General features: G+C 43.5%; 1 long non-coding RNA gene across 1 annotated transcript; it reads left to right on the plus strand.

Moving 5' to 3' along the window:
* The first annotated feature begins 2,616 nt into the window (after nucleotides 1-2,616).
* Nucleotides 2,617-14,789, plus strand: LOC308573374. The gene is made up of 2 exons (XR_014002066.1): nucleotides 2,617-2,867; nucleotides 14,170-14,789. It is a non-coding gene; the product is annotated as an uncharacterized lncRNA (long non-coding RNA).
* Nucleotides 14,790-16,772: the final 1,983 nt, after the last annotated feature.

Here is a 16,772-nt window from a genome sequence, read left to right on the forward strand (position 1 = left end):
GAGCAGGGATGATGGGAGTTGTACTCCAGTAACAATTGGAAGGCCATAGATTCTCCACCTCATCAAATCAACTCCTTGGTTCAATGTAAGAAACCAAGAGAACTAGATCATACCTAACACACCCTCTTTCAGATTCTTCAGAAAGAGTGAGATCATTACATTTCTAGGTAAGAACATAAGAAGATCCTGCTGGATCCTGCTGGATCAGGCTAGTTCCATTCAGGGCCGTCTTTACCTGGGATTGCAAGGGATGCGGGGCACCTGGGTGCTGAATTCTGGGGGGCCCCAGACGCCCACCGCTGAAGCCACCTAAGCTCTTAACTATCTACCTGTTATGAAATACCGTAATAAATAATTTTGATCAAGCTAGAAAAACAAAATACATATATATTGCACCTAGGTACAGTGGTACCTTGTGTCACAGACACTTCAGGTTACAGACGCTTCAGGTTACAGACTCCGCTAACCCAGAAATAGTACTTTGGGTTAAGAACTTTGCTTCAGGATGAGAACAGAAATCGTGCAGCAGTGGCGCGGCGGCAGCAGGAGGCCCCATTAGCTAAAGTGGTACTTCCGGTTAAGAACAGTTTCAGATTAAGAACAGACCTCCAGAACGAATTAAGTTCTTAACCCGAGGTACCACTGTATTACCGAAATGTATACCTACTGTTTCACTAAAGGACTTTCGACTTTGTGCGCTCATTTACCAAAGATGCACTGCGCCAGTGGTGGCACTTGTCATTCACAATGGCGGCGCTTGTCAGACTTGGGGGCGCTGGGCGGATCTTTGCACCCCGGCGGCGCATCTGCTAAAGACTCCCCTGGTTCCACTAGTCCAGCACCTAGTTCTCACAGTAGCCAGTCAGGTATCTATGGGAAGCCTGTAAGCAGGACCTGGAGTGCAACAGCACTTTCCCGGCTGTGGTTTCTAGCAGCTCTGCCCTGGGAGTAGTGAACCCATGGCCTGCCGGCTAGATCTGGTCTGCCCAGCCACTGTACACTAGCCACTTTCTTTGCTTCTTCTATTTATAGGACAAGGAACAGAACATATCCTGCTAATTGTGACACATGGGATGCTCCCTCAAGCACTTGGGTCCAAGTAATTTAGGACTTTGTATGTTAATGCTTGAGTTGGGATCAGCCAGGATCAGGGTGATATGATCCTTCCTAACTGCACCCACCATCAGCAGCACTGAGTTCAGGGATACCCCCCAAGCTGTGAAAATGTTCCATATAGCAATATGCAGGAGTATCAATGGCTACTAGCCATGATGGCTATGCCCTGCCTCCACGGTCAGAGGTGGAAAATGCGTCTCAATTCCAGTTGATGCAAACCACAGGATGGGAGAGTGCTTTTGTGCTTGAATTCTGCTTTCGGGTTTCCTGCAGGCATCTGGTTGGCCACTGTGAGAACAGGATGCTGAACTAGATAGCAGAGGCAGAGCTAGCTGCTCCGGCACCCAGAGCTGTGCACCTGGGGGCAGGGCTAGCTGCCTGTGGGGGTGGGACTAGCCACCAGTGGGGGCAGAGCTAGCCGCCCATGGGGGTGGGGCGAACGTCCCAGGGGGGCCGCCGCCTACGGCAAGTGTCCCAGGGGGGCAGGGCGGTGATGTCACCCCCCCCAGTGATGACACCTGGGGCTGACCACCGCCACCACACCCTCTTCCTTCACCAGTGCTAGATAGGCCATTGGCCTGATCCAGAAGGCTCTTCTTATGTTCTTCTAGAAGGCAAGGATATTGAGACAGTATAATGCTCTCTATCTATTTGCAACTGAACTTATGGTTGCATGTTTACAGATGTAGCAGATTAGAGGGGAAATGTTCCCTTGAACATGGCACTGTTTGCTCTGAGTTTATTATTCCCTGATACTTCAGTTATCAGTGCCTTTTGCTTGTTTACCATTGCTATCTCGATTCAGATAACTTAGAAAGGAGAAGAACCTCTGTTGACTCTAGGTCGGCTGTATTTATGAAGTCCCCCCCTCTCAGTGATCCTCGACTCCCTTTTGCTTACGCTTTGCTATTTTTAAAACCAGCTGTCTTAAACACCTGTGCTATCTCACTCCCTTTCACCACGCCATCAAGTTTAAAGGGGATTAAGCACAGGTTGGTTCTCTTTCAGGGAGTTGGTGGGAAGCAATTTTGTCAAGCAGGAAGCCACATTGGCTACTTCTGAGTCAACCACAGGGGAGGAATTTGGCAGCTTTTGAAACCTGAAAGCAGGAAAAAACCCACTGAAAATTGGAGAGGGGAGGGAGCCATCTCTATGTATGAATACTGGAGTGTGGGTTTGCATTTTTCATCTGTGTATTGCTAGGCTGAAAGAAATCCTCCCAAATGCTGCTGTGTAAAGGGATTTGCAGCTGCAAATAGGCTCTATATTATCTTCTTTGAACTAATTTTGGAAGGAGCAAGGGTGGGGGAGGCAGCCTCAAAAGATGATACCCAAAGCATATACCAAAAAGAGGAACTGTGTAAAATATCTGCCACAAAGTTGAGATCTGTTGAGTGCATTGAAATAATTTATATCTGAATCTGTGTTTTTGTAGGCTGTACTAAATAGACTCTAGTTGGAACAGAGGAGTCATTAATTTGGTTTGCTTTTTGCAGCGAATCAACCTAATTAGATGTTCCTGAACTTGAATGTGAATTGGAATACAACTGCCCTGGCTGCCACCCCAAAACATGCAAGCAGAGTCTCTTATTTGTATGAAACAAAGCTTTATTCAGGCTCTGCAGCAGGCTTAGCAGCAGACACAGGGTTCCAGAATCATGGTTCAGGAGCAGGACAAGTAGTCCAGAACTGAACAGAAGAGATGAAGATCCCCCAACAAGTTTCCATGCCATACCCACCAAGCTGTTAAAGTAAGGCATGGTGTGCTCACTTGTGAGACTTGCTCGCCTTTTGGGAATTCTGGGGTTGGAAATGTGCATTTCTTTGAAGTGGATGGGTCTGATCACAAGCTTAAACCTCAGGGTTCCTTCCAACTCTACAATTCTATAATTCTAACAGTGTGATGCAGCAACAATAACAACTATGCAATTCTAGGCTGCATCAAGTATGGTGTCCAGATCAAGGGAAGTCGTAGTACCACTCAATTCTGCCTTGGTCAGACCCCACCTGGAGGACTGTGTGCAGTTCTGGGCACCACAATTTAAGAAGGATACTGATATGCTGGAACATGTGCAGAGGGCAACCTGGATGATCAAGGGTCTGGAAACTAAGCCTTATGAGGAATGGTTGAATGAATTGGATATACTTAGCCTGGAGGAGAGTGGGAGTCAGGACAGGAATCACCTCTTCACAGAGGTGAACCTGGAACCTTCATTATGTAGTTTTTGCCATTTGGTGAAGATGTACATCTTTCTCTTTGTGAGCAGTGGGTTCAATCCTGCTGGTTGTAGGGGTTTTCTTTGCTAGTGTATTTCCTGCAGGAAATGCAATGGCAAAGCAGCACCTAGCAGGAACTGAACCCTCTGCAGTGTGGTTGTGGGGTGGCCATATGTTTTATTAGGTTTTCAAAAATAAATCTGGGGATGGATTCTGGTCAGGCCAGGTGTTCCCTGGGCAGGCCTGGGTTGGTGGAAGGCATGCACAGCATAATAATAATATAAATAATATTACAAAACAGCGGAATTACATTCATATAACATTTGCCTTGTGCAAATTTCACCTCTCTTCTTCCCCAACCTTATACTGTATACAACAATATCTCTCACATCAAATGTAGAAAAAACTCTACGACCTGAAAATAGAGACAATGCCCGTACTTTTGTAACCCAAGAAAATCTGTAATAAAAACTGCTTCTTTAAAAAATTACCTAAGAGTTACAAAGCACACACCCTTCTAATTTTCTACCTAAAATGGTCAGAACCAATTTGAACCAATTTTAGCTATTTGTTATTGCACATGAAATTTCCCCCCAGCAATGAAATAACAGCTGATGCCTTAGTTTGGATCTATCATGCATTAAGAGAGAGGAAGAGAGAGAGACATTTAGAGATCTCCAGTATATCAGCCATCGTATTAATCACACCATTAATCTTTGTTTTACCACTGACAACTCCAGTACAACCCCAGATAACGGGAAAGTTGCAAAATGCCATCCCAGTATGTTCTTGATTAGTATTTATGGCCCTAAAAATTACAGGCCTGGAGGTTAATTGCAACGAGAGGACTGGCAACATGCCTTGGAACTATCATTCCTATCTAATTAATGTAACATAATTAAATAAGTTGAAGAGTTGATCGGATTTATTTTATTTACCTTTGGATATCTAACCTGCCTTGAAATCTCAAGTGCATGCCCATTCTTTTTATAAAAAAGGTAAATTGAAACATCTAAAATGATAATGTGATGGATACAATTATCTGGTTAATCTGGGAATTGGGCAGACGGCCAGTTCTAGAACAGGTTGTGCTCCCTGAAGTGGAAGGCACATAGCTTTGGGTTCGGCACTGAGGCCCAGCTGACATCAGTGGGAAGGAGTGTCCAGTTGCAAGTGATTTACCCACTACAGCCCTTCCTGGCCACAGTAGCTCACCTTCTCATAACATCCCTATCTGATTACTGTAGTGTGCTTTATGTAGAGCAACCCTTGAAGACAGCCTGTAAGCTAGAACAGAATGAAGCCACCACGGTTCTGAGCAGTGCAGATATTTTGAATTACGCAATGCCATTCCCATTCTAGGGTAGGGGCAAATTTACCCCATTCTGCTCCCTTGGGAGGCTCTTCTCCTGAAACAGGGAAGGGGAACTTCAAGATTCAGGTTTCCCATGGGGCCATTTAGAACTGGGTGAGCATCCTATTTAAGGGAGCCGCCTTCCCAGCATCTTTCTTCCTATAATTGCAATGCTTGTCCTCCTAACCCTTTAGGGGCTGAGTAGGATTGTTTTCTGGGTATTTCTCAATTGGCCTTTAACATGCTTTTTTTTGCCTACTCCACATTGCCTTCTTTGGGTTGAATTTTGGTGTGTTTGGGTAAAGGACAGTATACAAATTTCAATAATAATAATAACAATAATAACAATAATAACAATAATAACAATAATAACAATAATAACAATAATAACAATAATAATAATAATAATAATAATAATAATAATAATAATAATAATAATAAGTTTTTTGTATATTGGCACTTAATGTGGCAGATAAAGGAATGAATTCATTGGTAAGCACCCCAAGGCATGCTTCTGCTGTTAAGGAGCAGGCAGAAGGCTTTATCTCTGATCTTAGCACTGTAGTGAAAGAGAAAATCCCTCTGCCTGACCTCTGAGTGTAAAAGTCAGATTTTCTCCCCATCCTCACCCCAGTATGGAGCAATACTGTTTTTTACTCTTACAAAGCAGGCAGAGGGGCCTTCTCTCTGGTTTTGGGCTTAGAACTGAGATAAAGAGGTTACTCTCTAAGGTCCAGGAAGAGGAACTTCATCTCCTTATCAAAGTGGCATATAAAGCTGTGGAGCTGGAGGACCTTTTCCCACAGTTTGCCTGGTCAGAGCCAACCTTTAGGTTATCCAGCCCTGTTCTAAGCCTTTCTCAGGATGCCTCTGTCAAGCCTGCAAGTATAGCTCAGTTGGTTAGAGCATGGTGCTGATAATGCCAAGGTTGCAGGTTCAATCTCCATAAGGGACAGCTGCATAGTCTTGCATTGCAGGGGGTTGGACTAGATGATCCTCAGGGTCCCTTCCAGCTCCAGGATTCAATGAAATGTAGTATGGCTACTAGTGAAATGGATGTAGATCTCAGAGAAGCTGACATGGGAAGAGGTATGTATTTGGGTCCTCAGCTGTTCAGGGGTTTTGAAAGTTAACATCAACACCTTGAACCGACCCTGAATGAATTCCTCCCCATTCCTCTTAGTTACTTTATGGAAACTACCAGCTGGTTTAACTGGAAACTACCAAGTTCATAGGTCAGACTCTTAGCTATTGGGCTGTCTTGAAAGATGTGAGGTACTGCTGAGCTTGAATAGGATTTTGAGGAGTTCCTTTCAGCAATTCTTTCTTTACTGATTCTGGTTCCAGTGTGTTGTTACATAGGAAGCTGCCTTATACCAAATCAGCCCAGTGGTCTATCTCAATATTTTCTACAATGACTGGCAGGATTTCAGACAGGGAATGCTTCCCAACTCTACCTGGAAATGCCAAGGTAGATTCAGCCTGGGACATTCTGCATGCAAAGCAGATTGTCTCCCGCTGTGCTACAGCTAATTCATCCAAGCATCCAAGCAAATTCAAAATGGGGCAACCCCAGCTCCTGAAACCCTGGCACTGAAGGACTAGGAGCATGAGTTGAAGTTCCATTTGTGTTGCAAGCTAAACATTACTGACTGAGCACCTCTCTCTCTCTCTCTCTCTTGGAACAACCAGATAACTTATCTCAATGCAAACCTTCTTATCAAAACCCTCCATCCCAGAGGCTAGGTGTATTCTCTTGCCATTTATAATGATAAAAATTAACAGTGTTGTATTTATCAATGAAACCAACAGAAGTACATTGCCACCTACCATTAATCACTGTAGCTGCTCCTGATATGAGGGCAATTGGCTTTTCCCTGGGCACCTGCCTCTCTCTCCCAATAAATTATGACCCCTAGCAATCACATATTGCCAAAGCCAGAGAAGAAGCTCACAAACCCAGGAAATAAAAGGAGGCAATTCAGAAACAGAGCAGGAATCAATTTGGGTTGGGGGTGTGTGTGTAAAATATTCTCAGAGTCTTGAGTCAAGGCCAATAGTAGGAAACACAAAAATAGCTTACTGAGCCTCTGGTATGGGCAACTGGCTAATCCCATAGTAATCCTTACAGGACAGGTGTATGGGTTACTGTGCTATGAGTAAGAGGATAGGATGGTGGGCAAAACCACCTTAAGAAAATATAAGAACATAAGGAAAGCTCTAATGGATCAGGCCAGTGGCCCACCAAGTCCAGCATCTTGTTCCCACCATAGCCAGCTAGATGCCCCAGTATGAATCCCACAAGCACAGGAGCTTCTCCTCTCGTGGTTTCTAGAAACTGGTATTCAGAAGCATTACTGTTTCCAACAGTGGAAGCAGAACATAGCCATCATTGCTTATAGCAATTGATTGTATTATCTTTCATGCACTAGTCTTTTTCTTTAAGCCATTCATCTTGTAAGGGACTTTATTCAGCCCAATGATGTAAACAGCCCTATGGAAAATCCGCTCTTGCCCTCTGTTCCCTGGAGAAGATGTGGTGTTGCACTTTCATCCCTGGGTCGGGCAAGAGGGGCCTGTTCCTGCCCATTGCATCTGCAATATGAAAAGCACGCAGCTAAATGCTTACACAACTCCATAGTACCAGCACACCCACTCCACCACATAATAAATGCAAGCAATCTTTTATGTTTGTAAAACATAAACATAAAAATCCCAAAGGCAAATGAAACCCACCTTAATTATGGATTTGCATATTCTTCTTGTGCTGCAGATGGCAATATGGATGAGGGAGAAAAAAAGCAGTATTAAGGGGAAAGAGGAGGCTGGTGTTATTTCTATAACATTATGTCTACTATCAACAGGGTAATGTTTAAAAGAAATTGCTTGTTTGCGTATATGTCCCACTGTTGCTACTAAATTTGGAAGCCAGACCTGTTCAACAGTCCTTTACTGTCATTATTCATGATGCTGTTCCCAACATGTTGTTAGTGGATAACTGAATTTTAAAGCACTGCTTGGACACACACAGAGAGAGTGCTTTGTTAAGGGGGTGGGTAAAATGGTAACACAAAGCAGATTCAAGACAGGCAAGAGTTTCACTCAGCAGAAAGTTAAAGTATGGAAGTTGCTGCCACCAGATGTTGTGATGGCCAGATGTTTAAGAGGGGGTTAGACAATGTCATGGGATATAAGACTACTAACTGCCATGGTGTCAGACCACAAGGGTCATCTAGTCCAACCCCCTGCAATGCAGGAATCATTTGCCCAATGTGGGGCTCGAACCCACAACCCTGAGATTAAGAATCTCATGCGCTACCGATTGAGCTATCCTTAAAATCATGCAGTCTCTTCAAGTCTTCTTTCAAAAACAACTGGCACAATATGGGATGAAACAGATCTCTGAGCAAAAGCAAAACTGAAATGGGACACAGTTAGGCTGCTCAGCCCTTTCATTGGAAATAGGCAAGAAACTGAAGGCTGTGAGAAATTGGGGCGGCACAGTATCTTGGAAAACAGCAATAACAGCTGCAGCAGAGCAATGCAACAATTCTGCTTCACAGAAAAGGCCAGGTAACTGAGAAACAGACGACAGGACTTCTAGAAGCATTGCACTATGATCTCAAGAGAGGCTAAGAAATAAAGCAACTTTGAAGAAAAAGGCTATGTTTTCCCCCCTCCCGCCCCCTGCTCGCCACACACATCTTGCCCCAAACTGCCTTGCCTATGTTCTGCATGACAGGAACCCATCCAGGAGTGAAAAATGGGTTCCATCACGTGACTGAGCTCTTGCGGAATGAGTTCAGTAGATACAGCAGCTTGACACCTGGCCAGCTGTGCCCCTGAGGGCAAGGTTAGAAAGCCAATCCCTTTTGTCAAATAGGAGTCTTAACCGCTTGACCAACTAGGTGAGTCTGTACAAACTCGTCAGATGATTCCTCCATCCACCTTCTGATTGCTTTTCCTGATGCAGAATCCCACTGAGTGGGATTGTTGCATTCCTTCACTGAAAAGCTATCACACAATACCCTGTTGTTGTTGTTGTTGTAGTTGTTGTTGTTGTTGTTGTTGTTGTGTGTAATGCAAATTCAGTGTTAAAGAACAAGCTATATGGACAGAAAAGTTCCAGGTTCAATCCTTGGCACCTTTCAGGCAAAGCCAAAATGCTGTCCAATTTGCACATTGTAAAAAATAAATATGGCATTTTCAAAAACCGGGCTTGAGCTAAAACTCCACAATTTTGAGCTTGAAACAACCTCCCTTATTTTGAGTAACATATTGACACTCATTGAGATCCATCCCACCAGTTCATTTGCATTGCTCTTCATTGCTCCCACTCTCTGTTGCCTTGGCTTGCCCCCAGTGATGTCACCATTGGCTACACAGCTTTGCAATGCCAACATATTAGGATGGGCTATCTCCTTTTGACAACACTTTCCCTCACTGTCCCTCACAGATACAATCATGCAGTCACATCCAACAGACTATATGGTGGTATGACATGCTATTCATGGCATCCCTAACTGACTTTAACTTAAATAAATGCATGTTGTCTGAATCTGGAGAGAAAAGAAGGAAAGAAATAGTTTGAAAGTGGGAGAAAAGAAGTGGTGTGGTGAGTCCAGACTCAATGATGACCACTTAAACAAAGCTGGGATGGCACCTCATGCCATACTCCCAGATGGACAATGTGTTCTATTCATAATCCTGTCATTTGGTCAGGATACTAATCGTTCACGTAGAATATGGCAGTATTAGCAAATCAGAATTGTAGAGTTGGAAGGGACCCCATTGCAGAGTCTAACCCTCTGCAATGCAGGAACATGCAGCTGTCCCATACAGGGATTGAACCTGCAAACTTGGCATTATCAGCACCATGCTCTAACCAAGGGAAGAGCCACTGTTCACTGCTAGAGCACATTTTACATGCAGACAGTCCTAGGTTCAGTCTCAAGCATCCCCAGATAGGACTGGAAGAGACTCCTTGCCTGGAATCCTGAAAGCTGCTTCCAGCCAGTGAAGGCAATACTAAGCTAGAGGGACCAAAGGTCTGACCAAAGGCAGCTTTTTGTGTTCCTTCCTAGGTTCCATCACTCAGTGGTTAAAGTGTCTGCATTGCATGCAAAAGGTCCCAGCTTCATTCCTGGTAGCATCTCCAGGTAGGGCTAGTGAAGATTCCCTGCCTGAAACCCTGGAGAGCTCCAGACAGTCCATATAAGTAATGTTCTGCTAGCTGGACCAATGGTCCGACTTGGTATAAGGCAACTTCCTTTATTTCCTATGATCCTATTTGGTCTGGGAGTTGAAAACTACAAATATTTGCAGCCTGCCTTCATGTATTGGCCATACAAAACCATCTCAAATGGATGAGCACCTGGCGCATCTGACGAAAAGTTCCCCCCTGTATTTGTGCTGCTCCAGTGGCCAGGCAATTGCATCCTTAGCATTTGCATCCATAATTTTTCATAACAATAATGCGCCCTAATGCACACACTGTATTGCATCTCAGCAGGACCAAAAGGATCCCAGCATCGTTCCTGGAGCATTTAGAAGAAAGCAATTATCAGAGAGCACTGGGCACTCATCCGCCACCTACTGGGGAAAATTAATAAGCTTTCTGGGGCTTGTGGTTCACCTTTCACTTCCCGCATTCATCCTACAAACAAGAGACGAAGTCGCAGATGTGTAGGAGATCAAATTTTAAGTGGGGTTTTTAGCTGGTAAGCAAATATCACTGCAGCTCCACAAGTGCGTTGACTTCATTCAAACAGATCTGGAGTTTAGGCTTTGCAAACAATCACACCAATATTTATCCGCCATAACAAGTGTATTTTTGGGGAAGCAGGAAGTATTCACCATTCAAGCAATATCCTGCATCTTGATGCCTCTAGGTCATGGGTGGGAGAACTTTTTCAAGCTAAGGTTTACATCTTCCTTCTGGGCAAACATTCCAGGGACCCATGGCAGTGCTGGGCAGGGCCAGGGGAATACATGAGTAGAACAATGAATGTAATATTTATCTTTATGCATTCAATCACTTTCTACCACCCCCACCCAGCTCTTTTCTCCATCTCAGGCAGTAAGAGGCATTACCAGAGGTTTTATTTATTTATTTAATGTATTTACAGGTATATCCGGCCTTTCTCACAAGTTGGTATTCAAGGTGGCTAATAATAGATTTATTTTTTTCTAGGGTGGGTGTTCTTAAATTCACTATTACCCTCTCCCACATTTCAGCCTTGAACACCATCAGTAGATACTGAAGCATAGATTATATTGGCTCTCATACTCATCTTGCTCAGCCTGGTAAACAATTACCTAACTGTAAAAGCAGGACGCTCGACTAGATGGGCCATTTGCCTCATCCAGCACTGCTCTTCTTATGTTTTTATAGCACAGGGTTGTTTCTTTGTTTCCTTTAAAGAAAAAAGCTTCTCTTATCTGAAAGGAGACAGGGTTTGATGAGTGCTTCCAGAGTTTTAAACTCCATCTGGGCCAGTAAAATGTATTGTCTCACCTGCTTTCAACCCCTTCCTTTGGTGATATCATCTAAGTTAGATAACTCCATAAATTTCAGTGGGCCCACTCTGACTAATGCTGAACTCTGCTATTAAAATTAAAGAACGACAGGCTAGATGCACATGAAATCAACAAATAAGCACCCATCGTTCCTGATCATTGGCCAACCGCATACCCCTGAAATGGAAGATTTTGTCAAACAGAGGACTGTCCCTTGTAAAGTAGGACACATGACCACCCAGTTTCAAACATCACCCGTTGTGGCATGTGAACTGGCTCTGCAGAAGTGGCAACTGAGTCACCAAAGTATGCTGAGGCCTTAACACTGATGCTAATTGATGCAACCAGTGAATGTCCAATATGTTTGGAGCTATAGAATGAGACTATTGCCACAGGCAGCATGAGATTATGCTTTGCAAGATAAGGTTTTTTTGTTTTCTTTTTTTTTGTTTAAGTCTCTTGAATACAGGGGCATCTTCTTCTTTTCAAATTTTACAGTTGGCTGCAGCTGTCACAATTCATTTTTTATAGGACATCTTTTCCAGAGTGGTACGTGATAGCCCTGACCTAACATGTTACTATGTCTGAGGTGTCACATTTAAAGCAGGAAAGATAGAAGGTTTTATGAGGGGAAAGGAGGACACACTCTGACTAGTGTGTGTGTTTGACACACAGAGAGAGGGATCAATAAAGAAATTAATATCTGAATTGTGATTCACAAAACCTGCAACAGGAATTCCCCTTGCAATTTCTTGCCACAGACTTTTATATATATATATCCTTCTGTCTGTTGTAATTTTAGACAGTAATTCTTTTCCATTTCTGCAAAAAGACCCATAGCATCTTAGTCTGTGTGTTTCAGTGCATGGGTTCAAGGGACAGCATAGGCCTATACAGCTCTTCTCAGAAGTAGGTCCCATGGATTTGAGTGGTCTCTACTCCAAGGTAAGGGACTGTGTGATTGCAGTCTGTGCCTATATCTAATCTAGGCCAAGCAACATTGTGGGTTTCATTGTCTTAAAACAACATCCTTCCTTATTCTGAGACTGGGGGTGCTGTTTCAAAGACCAGCAAATGCAAAACCCCCAAAATGAGATAAGTTGAATTAATGGTGGAAAGGGCTATTAATGGCTACTAACCATGATGGCTACAAACCTCCTCCTCTGAATATCACTTAATGGGGATCACAATGGACCTTTAGTCTGATCCAGCAGGGCTCTTATGTCAAGGGAGGAGCTCCCATAGGCTTAGACCAGGGTTTCCCAAACTTGGGTCTCCATCTGGTTTTGGACCACAACTCCCATCACCTCTAGTTAGCAGGACCAGTGGGCAGGGATGATAGGAATTGTAGTCCAAAAACAGCTGGAGACCCAAGTCTGGGAAATGCTGGCTTAGAGCTTTATAAAAGAGCCAGCTTTTTTTACTTTTCTTTTTTCTCAATCCACTTTCCCCTGTCAAAAATTAATGTGAGAACTCATTCTTCTCCTCCGTGTCCATTATCCTTCAATGCAATAGTCTTGGTTTCCTTCACCGCACCAGATGGACACGGTCCAGTTCCTCTTTTTTTCATTATGCCTGAAGTCCTCTCCATTTTTTTATTTTTTATTTTTTGGCTTCCAAACAAGCCATGTTTTGAGAATTGTTGAAGACCAAGTGGCAGCAGTTACTATAGACCGCAGCTCAGGGAATTAAGGGGGAAATTAGCTTTTTCAAAGTGTGGGAGGGCCATTCAGAGCGTTCCAATGCAAACAGAAGCTACCACTAGGCTTTCCTTTTTTTAAAGGATGCGTTGGGGAATTCAGCAAAATCCATCATCTTCCCGCTAGCAATGTTGATGAATGCTCTCATTAACGTGGTCTGCTGTTCCATGTCATGTGCAGTGCTGGAAGAGGTTGAGCCTCTGCCTTGGCTCTGCAGCTTTTGCCAGCAATGCTGGATGGATCCAAACCACAGAAGCGATAAAAGAGAAAGAAAAGAAATACTTTGAAGAAAGCGTCCCTCCCCCCTCCGACAATTGTTTCCGCTTATAAGGCAGAATTGCTTCAACTCTTAACACTCTCAGCCACTTAGAGGTCTTTTGGTCTCTGCCTATTCACCCCTTGTGTCCCCCAGCCAAAACAATTATACCAGGGGGTGGGAAACCTGCAATTTTAGGCTCACTTGCAATCCTAATTTCAAAAGACCTCTTCAAGTGATCATTCTGGGTTGCAAGCAAGAGCAATCTTTCCATACCCTGGCAGTACACTGGGTGGGGACGAAGAGAGGGATTGTGTATGTGTGCCAGAGAGGAGGAAGGTAGGTATTGGAACGAGAAAAGTGAGGGAGGGGGATGAGAGAAATTCATAAGAACATAAGGAGAGCCTGCTGGGTCAGACTAAAGGTCCATCAAGTCCAGCATCCTGTTCTCTCAGTGGCCAACCAGGTGTTTCTGCATACCAGCCTTTGTGCTCAATGCTAGCTTATTTGCTTCCCACTGGCATCAGCTTGGCCACTGGGCCAGACTAGATGGGAAATTGCACTGATTCAGCAGGCTCCATATCCTCCAACATTTGTCTGATGAAAATAGGGACGTCCTAAGGAAAACCGGGACATTCCGTGATCAAATCAGAAACCAGGATGGCTTCTGTAAATTCAGGGACTGTCCCTGGAAAATAGGGACTTGGAGGGTCTGAGGTTCATCTTATGTTCTTATGCAGGGTGCTTGGTCCTAATTAGACCTATGGGTAGGAGTCCCCATCACTGCTTTAGGATCTCGCCCCCCCCCCCTCATAAGGTTGCTAAGTTTATTGAGGGTGCAATGAGATTAAGGGCCACTATCTGAATGATAATCTTGGCCATTTGATTGCCCTTTTTACCCATTGCTGTCTGTTTTATTTGTATATATTTTATTTGTATATATTGCTTGTTTTATGATGCTATGGCCGTTGGCTAATGCAAATAAAGTTTATCTTATCTTATCTCAGGGTTTCTCCAAGTCTACTTGTGGGTGGCAGAATTTGGGCTACATCACTGTGAGCCTTTGAAGACTTTATTTTGGATTTAATATCCACATGATACTCACCCTTAGATTGTAAAAACCAGTGCTTCAGGTGCGATGGCCAATACACCCGAATCCAGAGAGTTAGTTATTGACACACATGTCAAAGGCTTCATTTGTTTTCTATGAGATGAAGAAGGTTCCTAAGTGCAGGACACCACGTTGCATTTCCTCTTGCTGGTGGATTGAACAAATGAGAGACAAATACATACAACGCTTTCCCCTCACCTACGCAAGATTTCATTGGTTCCCTTGGTGGTCCTTGAATGAAGAACAGTTTCAACTGATCTTAACCTCCCTCTCAACAGAAAGTGAAATTTAAGCAGCTTAGCCAGATACTGCAGCACTTAATAGAATTAATGGCAGAGGTGGTCCAAGCCAAGAACATGAGACTGAAGCAAATGTTTTTTTTATTTTTTATTTTATTCCCTCTCCATGAGAATTTTGTAAGTCCTGTTTTGCACCCATAGAGAGTGATATGTTAAAAATTTCCAAAACAGCAAGCCCATTTTCACACGGTCAAAATAAATGCTTAATTTTATTCTATTGTCTGAAATTTGTGTGTGTGTGTGTGTGTGTGTGTGTGTGTGTGTGTGTGCGCAGGGCCGGATTTAGGTTTGATGAGGCCCTAAGCTACTGAATTTTGGGGGGCCCTATATATGTCCAGCTGTCCTTTGTCAACAACAAATTGTTGCTGTTTTTTGTGTTATGCTATATTGTAACTTATGGACCTAATAGGTATCTAAGCCATTTACACATGTTGCCCTGCAACCAGTCCATGCAGAATGTAGGCACCCTATATATAGAAATGAGCAAACCAGCGATATTTTAGTGAGCAGGCTAGCAGGCGGGGCCCATTACTTACACCATAGGAGCCTACACAACACAAAACACTGTTGCTGTATGTAGGTTTTATTTTATTTGTCTTTTTATCTTATATTTTGGAAATGTACATCCAGTTTTTTCCTTTAATTTTTTTTGGGGCCCCCAAGAGAGTGGGGCCCTAAGCTATAGTTTGTTTAGCTTATACGTAAATCCAGCAGAGTGATTGTGTGTGTGTGTGTGTGTGTGTGTGTAGGTTTAGAGAAATGTTGCCCCATATACTAGGATACACACTGCTGCTGGTGCCTAGTTGCAGAAGCTTTTCAGCTTCTAGCACAACCAACCTATGGTTGGATTAATGTGGACCCAATTCATTCATGACAGACTTGCTGAAATAGACTGCAAAATGTTCCAACACCATTCCAGTTGATCCTACTGCCTTTGATCCTACAGCCCCCACCAGCTTCTTAGGTGACAGAGAGAGAAAGAGAGAGAGAGAGAGAAGTTGCTCATTCCAGCAGAAGGGGGTTTGCCAATTAACTGTTCCATCACACATTGCCCTCCAAACAATTTTACAGCATCTCCTAGGTACACCAAACAGCTAACAATGCTGACTGTTGCACAACCTGCAGCAACTGGAAGTATTTAATGCTTTTAAATCCACACAATTCTGAAAAAAAGAAAAGATGGGTGTAACCTTATCCAGTGTGGTGTAGTGGTTAGTTAAGAGCGGTGGACTTGTAATCTGGTGAACTGGGTTCGATTCCCTGCTCCTCCACATGCAGCTGCTGGGTGACCTTGGGCTAGTCACACTTCTCTGAAGTCTCTCAGCCTCCCTCACCTCACAGAGTGTTTGTTGTGGGGGAGGAAGGGAAAAGAGATTGTTAGCCGCTTTGAGACTCCTTAGGGTAGTGATAAAGCAGGATATCAAATCCAAACTCTTCTTCTTCCTCTTCTTCTTCTTCACCCAGCACAATGTTGTGTTTCCATTTTTTTAAAAAGAATCTGTCTGTCTCAGGGATAATGAAAATTGAATGGTTAATGTGCACAGCAACCGGCCATTGTGCACATTCCCCAGAAAATATACAGTTTCTTTATCATGCAAAGATAATCATTCACTATGAGGTGTGATTAATGAGCACAATGGACCATTGTTATGCACGTTAACCACTCAACTTACATTACCCATAACATACACAGAGAATGCAGCACTCCTCCTTTTAAAATAATCCACAGGGGACAGGCTTCTCCATGTTTATTTCAAGCATATGTGCTGCACATTTTCTGTGGGTTCTGCCCCTTGAGACACTGGGATTCACCCTCTTACCCATGAGGTGTGTGTGGGGGGCCTTGGGAAGCTAGTGGACTTGTGACGCTCTCACTTTTGAGGGACACCTAAACAACCACTGCTTTTTTAGGGCACGAAGCAGAACTAAGCATGGCATTAATGTATGCCAGCATGACCCTCATTATCTTTGGGGTCATTTGTCTCATGTGCCATCCATTTGAGGTATGTCCTTAACCATAGCACAAAGGAACAAAAGCTTGGTTGGAAATTAAAATGCTTCCCAGTTCTATCAGCTTTTATTGCATTACAATGAAGGTAGATAATTTAATTACATTTTCAGTGAAGGACGTTTTTTATATATTCAGTAGAACACTTGCCAGTCCCCCCCCCTTTAAACTAGTGCTGCAGTTGTATTTAAA

Source organism: Podarcis bocagei, assembly GCF_964188305.1.
Source record: "Podarcis bocagei genome assembly, chromosome: 14".
NCBI classification, from domain to species: Eukaryota; Metazoa; Chordata; class Lepidosauria; order Squamata; family Lacertidae; genus Podarcis; species Podarcis bocagei.